At 35.8% G+C, this 8,970-nt stretch overlaps 1 pseudogene across 1 annotated transcript; it reads right to left on the bottom strand.

The window, feature by feature from the left end:
• Positions 1-5,162: 5,162 nt before the first annotated feature.
• On the bottom strand, positions 5,163-6,500 carry LOC143587830 (outer envelope pore protein 21B, chloroplastic-like; annotated as a pseudogene). Its single transcript, XR_013144978.1, has 5 exons — positions 6,450-6,500; positions 6,097-6,170; positions 5,863-6,009; positions 5,465-5,563; positions 5,163-5,342 (listed from the first exon to the last, which is right to left on the bottom strand). The product of XR_013144978.1 is annotated as an outer envelope pore protein 21B, chloroplastic-like (transcript).
• Positions 6,501-8,970: the final 2,470 nt, after the last annotated feature.

Below are 8,970 nucleotides of genomic sequence, written 5' to 3'. Positions count from 1 at the left end.
CTTATAATTTCCCGCCATTGATCGGTGATATAACAGTTGCGCTAAAATCCCATGTTTGAATTAGTCACTCCAAAGATATGTGTGTACAATGTACATACATAGTCGAATCATAAGTTTGACTCAATATTCAAGGATATAAATAAATATGAGATATAAATAGCATAAATGTAATAAATATGAGATAGAAGTGGTAAACATGTAAAATTATTCAAAACACATATATGTATAAATAAAATATTTTGTAAAGGGTCAATTGTCATATTTCTAACAATGGATTGTTCCTATCCTCGTCTATTTTTACTATTGATCAATAAAGCTAGCTAGTGGTTGTAACAAATGATTCATTATTACCTGTCACTCACAACCAAACATGGTAATAATAAGAATAAAAAATAGAATATGAAATTCATAAAAACAATACTAAAGACTAAATATACCTAGAGGTGCACAAATCGGTTTTTTTAAAAAAACCGGTTCGGTTATTAACCGGACCGGTTTTTTTTGGCCCGGAAAAAAACCGGTTCGGTTAATAACCGGACCGGTTAATAACCGGTTTTTGTATCTGAAAACCCTAACCGGTCTAACCGGTTAGGACCGGTTTAGAAACCGGTTAGAACCGGTTAATAAACCGGTTTTTTTATTAACCGGTTTTTTAATAACCGGTCTAACCGGTTAACCGGTTTTTTTTTTTTTTTTTTTTTTTTTAAAAAAAATAACCATTATTTTTTCACAGTATAAACAAACCGGTAACTACAAGGCAAAACGGACTGACTCCATTCTTTGCTTTCGTTGTTAGGGTTCTTTGCTTGGAATATTAAAAACACATAACTTTCATTTATAGCTTTTACATTAAAAATACAAACATTAAATCGTTATCGCATATTCGTAACTCAAAAATACAAACATTAAAGAATGCTTAGACACGATTACATTAACAACTTGCTGTTTCTTACTCATTATTTTCTTCGCTACCCGATCCCGAGCTATTCCTTAGGTAATCGTCGTACGCGGCTTCTTCATCGGTCATTGGTTGAGTGTGTCCTTGATTGACCTCGTCTTCATACAAGCCCGCCTCATAGTCCATTTCCCCCTCGAGTGAGCGTTGATGTTGTGCCCTATCTAAATAGTCCAAGTAATCCTTGTAGCAAATCGACATCTCTACAGCTGGTGGAGTGAGTCGAGTCCTCCTAATCGATATAACCCTGCCAGAAACAGAAAAAGCAGACTCCGAAGCTACCGTGGAAGCTTGGACCGTTAGTAAATCTTTGGCCATGGCGGCGAGGATCGGAAACTCATCCTCCTTACCTCTCCACCAAGCCAGCAAATCAAGACTTCTAAATTCATCCGGAGTCATGTGTTTCACAAAGTTGGTACCACCATACCTTCCAAGTTCACTGCTTGGGGTGTTTACCTTTTGACGTTTACCGGCGTCTTCCCAAATCATGTAGTACATCCCCATTTCAAGGTCGGTTTGGGATTGGGATTGGGCAACAGCTCTTAACGAGTCATGAATTTGGGAAGACGACCCGTATTTTGTAAGGTAAACATCATACATGTTAGACAATGTGGTGTTGAAAGCATTCTTTAAAGTTTGGTTATAATAGGGGTTTTGATCGTCGTTTAACTCTAGCTCATCACAAATTTTTTCTATTAAAGCTTCAACACCACCAACATTGATGCAAGGGTTTAACGCAGCAGCACATGTCAAAACAGCGGGTAGTTGTTGAAAATATTTTCTAAATTTTTCTTTCATTTTTACACCCATATCAAAATAAGGTGCACCCCTACAATGAAGTTCACTCAACTTTGTGCACATGACAGCAATTTTTGGTAAAGCAATGGGGCTTGTTGGATAGTAAACCCCGGATAAACTAGTTGTGCAAGATTTAAAAATTTGAATGACCTCCGTAACGATCTCAATCAATAACCAGTTTCTAGGATCGTACGGTGCACATTTACCCCTACTTGACAAAATTTGATGAAACGCAACTAGTGATTCTTTTTGTTGGATGGCTTTCTCAAACATATCACAAGTCGAGTTCCATCTTGTTGGACAATCCCAATTTGGCCCCAACCATTGACAATTAGCTTCTACACAAAATTTTTTGTATCTTGAAAATGTTTTATTGTTGCTAAAAACATCTCGTAACATTCTTTTAAAATTGTTTCTTTGCGTTTCGATCACGTTTAACCCATCTTGCACGGCCAAGTTGATAATATGTGCAATGCATCGGCTATGAAAAAACGCTCCATCACAAATAGGTTTATACTTTAATTTTAAATGGCCAACCGCGGCCGTATTGTTGGACGCGTTATCAAACGAAATTGAAAAGATTTTATGTTCAATCTTGTATTGTCGAATGACTTTATCCAAGAGTTTAAAAATATTTCTACCCGTGTGCGGGTAATCAAACAATTGAAACGCAACGGTTCGTTTCATCATTTGCCACAACTCGGGGTCAACCCAATGAGCCGTCACACAAATGTATGAGTCGGGCGAACCATTAGGTACCGACCACACATCCGTTGTTAAGTTTACACCAGTTTGTAAGTTTGAAAAGTATGAAATTAGTTCGGATTTAGCGTTTTTCCATGCTTTAAGACAATCTCTTCTAAGGGTCGAACGACTTACGTGTTGGTAGCGTGGTTGAACATACTTTTGCATCATCTCCGTGAATTGAGGGTTGTCGAAGTGGTTGAAAGGAAGTGTTTGTTGAATCACAAAGTTTGAAAACTGTTGACGTACCGCTTCAAGGTCGTACGTAAACACCGTTCCTTGATTCGTCATCTCCGGCTGCGAACTACTTCCCGATTCGTCCTTCAAGGCCTTGCAAAAGGGCCTTTGTACATGCGCTTTTAAAGTGGAGTTTGCATCTTTGCCATAAAACTTCAAACAATGTTTGCATCGAGCTTTTTGGCTACCGTTAGACATTTCGCATAGGTCGAAATGTTGCCAAACATCTTGGTTTCGTTTCGTGGGGATGACCCGAACGACCGTTTCTCCCGTGTTCGAGGCACCCATGTTGACGGATGAAGCAGCACTTTGGGAGGCCATGATAATCGACTACGAAATAAGAGCGTATGGAGTGGTAATGTGGTATAATTGAGCGTGAGATAACAAAATAATCATGTATGAAATAAACGTTTAGAGCGTTTGGAGCGTTTGGAGTTGTATAATCGAGTGTGTTCTAACCAATACCCAACCTAAACTATATATAGATGTTTGTGGGGGTAGAATGGTAAAAAAAAAAAACGGTCAAAAACAAAAAAAAACGGCTATATAGCCGTTTCACAACGGAAATAGTTAACCGGTTACTAAAAAACCGGTTAACCGGTTTTTCTATAACGGTCATAAACCGGTTTATAAAAAAACCGGTTAACCGGTTTATAAAAAAACCGGTTAACCGGTTTTTTAGTAACCGGTTTTTAAAAAACCGGTTTTTTTATAACCGGTTTGTTAACCGGTTTGGGCTCTAAAAAGTGTAACCGAAATACAAACCGGCGGTTTGTAAACCGGTCAAACCGGTTTTAAAAAAACCGGTTTTTTTAAAAACCGGTTTCCGGTTTAAACCGGCAAACCGGTTCCCGGACCAGTTTTTTTGACCACCTCTAAATATACCTGATGCATTCGGTAGAGCTTACTAATAGTTCTTTTCTGCAAAGACGCAAATCTGTCGTAGCAGTTAAGTCACACACACATATATATATATATAATTGTAAACAAAAGGTTGTTATATAATCTTTCTGCAAATTCAAATGAACAAAAAAATTATTAAAATCTAAAAACTTAAGTGGAAATATATAGAAAATATAATGGCGCATACCTTGGCACCTTGCCAATGTGATTAAATGCGTTGAAATTGAACTAATCCATCACATAAAAAGTTTTAAGACAGTTATCTTATACAAAATATAGTTTGTATCAATTGAGGTATAGAACCATATCATGCTCTGCATTATATAGCCTACACTCCCCACTATCTTGATATCATATCTTGATAACATACCTGAGTAACTGAAGCTTTAAGGCTTCTAGTATCCAAGTGTTAATTTATAACACTGCAACATAAAATTTTAAAATTTGAAATGACCAAAAATACAACATATTTGAAATAACTTGTGAATGATAACTGGTGGATATTATAGAGTAAATCCAATATATACAGAATTGTAATATCTGGTTTAAATCGCACAATTTTTTGAAAGAACTAATTGCAAAGAGTTATACTTTATCAGCCGTTTTCATGAAAAAAAAACTCCTGCACAAGCCCAACAGTCAAGATTATCACATGAATTCCAGTAACCTGTATTTGAAAATTTTATCTGTCAAATTGGATGGCTGGTTAAAAAATGGTAAATAACCGTAAAGTTATTAGGGCCAGGATTAAAGGAGATTAAGAACATCTATCACTACCATGTGGTCAACAAGATTATCACATAAATTCAAGCTTTAAATTTCCCCATACTTGTTTAGCTCCTCAAAGAGACGTTCATTGAGATCTTTAAATTTTATTAAAAAAATCAAAACTAATAATTTTAACTTTTAATACCAACAAAAGCCATACCTAAATTACAACCCGGCCACAACCCTAGAAGGCAAAATAATGGGAAACCGTGGCAAACACAACAGCACATACATCATTACCACTAACATTGGCAATTGGAATTAATCGAACAACTAAATTAATCAATTGAAACAAACAACATTTGGATATCCCAAAACCGCCTTATGATTAGGAGATCGATCATTCGCTTTAGCGTGGATTTATATCGAACGAATTGAAGATCAAAAGATGAAAGATAACAAATTAGGATAACGTAATTGGGTGTATGTTCTTCATCTTCAAATAGCATGTTTAAGGAAAAAGTGACGGGTAATGGTGGTTGAAACCGATTTGCAGGGGTTATACAAGAAGGAAACAAAAACCGTAATTGTAACCTCTTCCTAAATCATCGTTCTTTAACGTGGTGAAGACAGATGTCTAATTAATATGAAGTGAAAATAAAGGGGTTGCTGCTGTGAGAAAGACACGTGTCCCAAAAAGCTTTTCTTTTATTACTATAGAGATGTGTCAAAAGTGCCAAACTGCATAAAAAACACACACCACTGATAAAAAAAACCAGAAATGAGAAAACAATCAGATGATCACAAGTTGAAATGGTTATGATTAAGAGCATGGTTGTCACATTGTATAAATATGAATAAAAGAATAAACACAATGATAAATAAGAAAACGATACATTATAAGATTTTAGAATCCTAAGTTATATCTCACATTCCATTTGCCATTAGCATCAGCACTAAATGCCCAATTGTCTTCCCTCACTTGTACATATGGAACCTGAAATAAAAATTTACAAAAAAATAAAATAAAATCACAAATTAGAAATTAAAAATATTGCATTAGAAATCCCATTTACATAAAAAAATATACATAATATATATACATGCATGAAAAAATACCTTGTCAAAAACTTCATAACCAACTTTCAGCCTAACATCTTGATCTTTCTGAAAATCAAGAATATCCCAAACCAATTCTGCAGCACCACTTGGTGTTGGCTGTTAGAAATACATGGTACCATTAGAAAAAATACTTGATAGTTAATCGTATGTAAACAGTTTTATACTAGCATATCAAGTCACCCGCCACATCAGATGCCACATATGCAAAAGATACTTACGTGGAAAAAACTAATAACTGGAATAACAAGAAACAACTTTAAAGTTGGTAACAAATTTTGCCCTTTCGACTAACGGGCGTTAAATTTGTCCGTTAAGTCCAGTCATGTGCCTGGCACATGAGGTTATCACCATATGGGCTTAAATTACGGGCCGAAAAATCATAACAAAACACTAACCTGTTTAAAATCTTTATCAAAATCACAACGCCCCTTGACAACAAAGTTAGCAAATTGAGTAAGTGGAAATGATTTTTTCGCATGCGTAGTATAATGAAGTTTTTCACGCCCATCATATCGTACTCCTGCTCCAATCTTTGCTGACAGCTGATAAAGTTTTAAACAAAAAATTAATTATTAAACAGGATAACAATTATAAGTACCAATTTCACCAAGAAAAAACTGATATCTTACTTCAGGAGAGAAGTATCTCAGAAGTGCACTGAAAAAGGTTGGAGCCGTATTTGTGTATTAAGTTCTCCACTAAGCTGTCAAGTGTCAAAAAGTACCACCGAAACAAAACAAAACAAAACAAATGTTATTACATAATAAGAATCAATGAAGTAAAAAAAAATGTATTAAGAACACGTATGGATTACAGATTGGTTGTTAATGAATGAAGAAACAACATGATGATGTAAAAATTATAACTTGTAACCAGTGGCAAAGCTTGGACGGAAACGCGCCGGGTGGATTCAACACATTAAAAAAATCGTAAGCAAGGGGGGACTGGGCTCAAAGTTTTCGACAAAAACGGGTAAATTTACACTGGTGGACACAAAAACAGGGGGCCAGGGCCACAATAAAGGTTCACCCATGTTTGTAACCAAAAAATATCATTTTACGAAGCCTAATTAGTTGATAATGAGCCAATTCTTTGAATTGTACAGATGATTAATGTATCATATATATATGATGACAAAATTATAGTATCAACATAATAATAATAATAATAATAATAATAATAATCATCTTATCTTTAATACAAAAGGCTAGAAGGTAAGAGTTTGGTTGACTATCAATCAGTTGTAACTTGTACCGGTTTGACTATGTTTCCTTTTAGCAGTATATAAACAAATTGAAATGCAAGTTTGTTATAGGTCACCCCTTGAGGTATTCATTCACTCCCACTGTACTCTCACTATTTACTTAAGTACTTTATCCTCGTCAGAACTGTACTTATTCTCACGCCGGAGGGTGGTTCGGGAAGACCCCCCCTCTTGTCCTTCCCGTAGCGAGCTCACGGTGTCTGTTTTGCAGGTTCACGTCACTGGACTTTGGGAGTTAGGCTTGTATCGTACTGGTTGTTATCCGTATCCTACCCTGTAGACTCATTGGATCTAAGACCCGTCAAGGGGAGTAGATCCGTGGTTCTTCAGATGTTAGTATCCACCTAAACCTAGGGGTGAGCATTGAGCAAAAACTGAACCGTTAACCGAAAAAACCGAAGTGAAATTAACCGAATTACGCGAGAATCGGTTCTTTTTTGTACCCTCGGTTAACCGAGCTGAACCGAACAATTCATATTTTCATATATTTCTAGCTTTTATACCTCCATTTCATGTTTTATACGACCATTTCATGTATTTCTGAGTCAAAATTTTAGCCCAAAGCGTTTGGTTAATTTGGTTGAGGCTAATAGCCAAACCGTGTGAACAACCCTGCCTAAATGCATATACATGAGAGAAGTTATATAATAATAATAATAATTGTGGTTGTGAACAATGCAGGTCGTATTTCCCCCAAATTAGTTACCAAAACCTTTCTTATAGTATACATATGATAATTAAGAAATTGATGAATAATAATACCTGAAGTCGAGTGTTGGAATCGATACGAAACTGCTGCTTAGCGTGGACTCTGAGGGCGGTGCTTGTATCTCGTTCGTATTGGTAGTGAGTCTTCTAAGGGAGGTGGAATCTCCGTTGCTTCTATCTGCAGCCTGATCGACAGAAGCGAAGAAGACAATTGTAGCTACTAACGGAATACCGCCAACACTATTTTATCTTCTTCTTTTTTATGTTTTTTAACCAAGTCGACATGGTACCCTATAACACGATTTCAACCGTCGCAATTATACCTAGGGTGCAAACGAGCCGTAACGCGTTTAGGCTTGAGCTCAACTCGTTTAACTAACACAATGCTCGGGCTCGGCTCTTTCGAGCTTTATTTTCAAAGCTCGAAATCGGCTCATGATTAGAATTTCAAGCTCGAGCTCAACCCATTTACAATTTATCAATTATATTTTATATAATTATAATTATTTTTATATATTTTTTTCTATTATCATTTTATATATAAAATAATATATATTATTTATTTATTTTTTCATAACATTATATATATTAAATTATAATTATTAAATATATATTTTAAAAATTTATATGAATGACAGACTTTAGACTCGCGAGCCGGCTCGGGCTCGTTTATTAAACGAGCTTACTTTCAGGCACGAGCTCGATTAAACTCGCTCCGATCAAGCTTTTTAACGAGCTGATCCCAAGAAGCTCGCGAGCAACTAGGCTCATTTGCACTAGGGATGAGATTTTTCCCCGAATACCCGTACCCGTCTATTTGGTACGGGCACTCAGATTTAATGGTTTTAGAGTACATCTATGGGTATTACGGGTATTCGCTACCCGTTAGGAATATGTGGGGGGGTTTTATTAGGATTTTCAAAACTCATAACTTTAGCAGTGTTTGTATTGGGATGTCTTCAAGGCTTCAAGCGGGTTTTTCAAAACCATTGATAATCAAAATATTATGTACTAACATTTCTAATCAAACCCTAGTTTTCTTCCTTTCTTCTTCTTCTTCTAATCAATAACTAGTAACAACCACCACGAATGAATTTTTAAATTATGGTTGATTTGTTTCGTTTTTAGTTTTGGTTGTGGCATTACAGTTTTGGTTTTGATATTATAAATAACTGATTGTCGGTACCGTATCGATATCGATACCAAGTTTAGTGGATATTTTTTTTAAAAAAAAAGAAAAAAGTGGTACTAAAGCGAGTACCCGTACTTGTACCATAAAATTCGGGTACATGTATAGATACCCAGATTTAATGATTTTTGGGTACGGGTATTTTCGGGTACATGTACGGTACGGTACCAATCTCATCCCTAGTTTGCATCTCTAATTATACCCCTCTCTGGTATACATATTTACAACTTGATTTCCAATCACAAGAAATCATGCACCATTCTTCATTGTTCGCGTATGGATCACACATTTGGTCTTTGACACTAGCTACCACTAGAAAATCCGTTCATCTCTTAAATCTAC

This window comes from Bidens hawaiensis, unplaced genomic scaffold, assembly GCF_021521415.1.
Source record: "Bidens hawaiensis isolate Kalapana, Puna unplaced genomic scaffold, B.hawaiensis_p1.1 tig00035898_1, whole genome shotgun sequence".
NCBI classification, from domain to species: domain Eukaryota; kingdom Viridiplantae; phylum Streptophyta; class Magnoliopsida; order Asterales; family Asteraceae; genus Bidens; species Bidens hawaiensis.
Note: the sequence above shows the minus strand (reverse complement) of the source record. Positions and strands in the feature narration are given on the sequence as shown.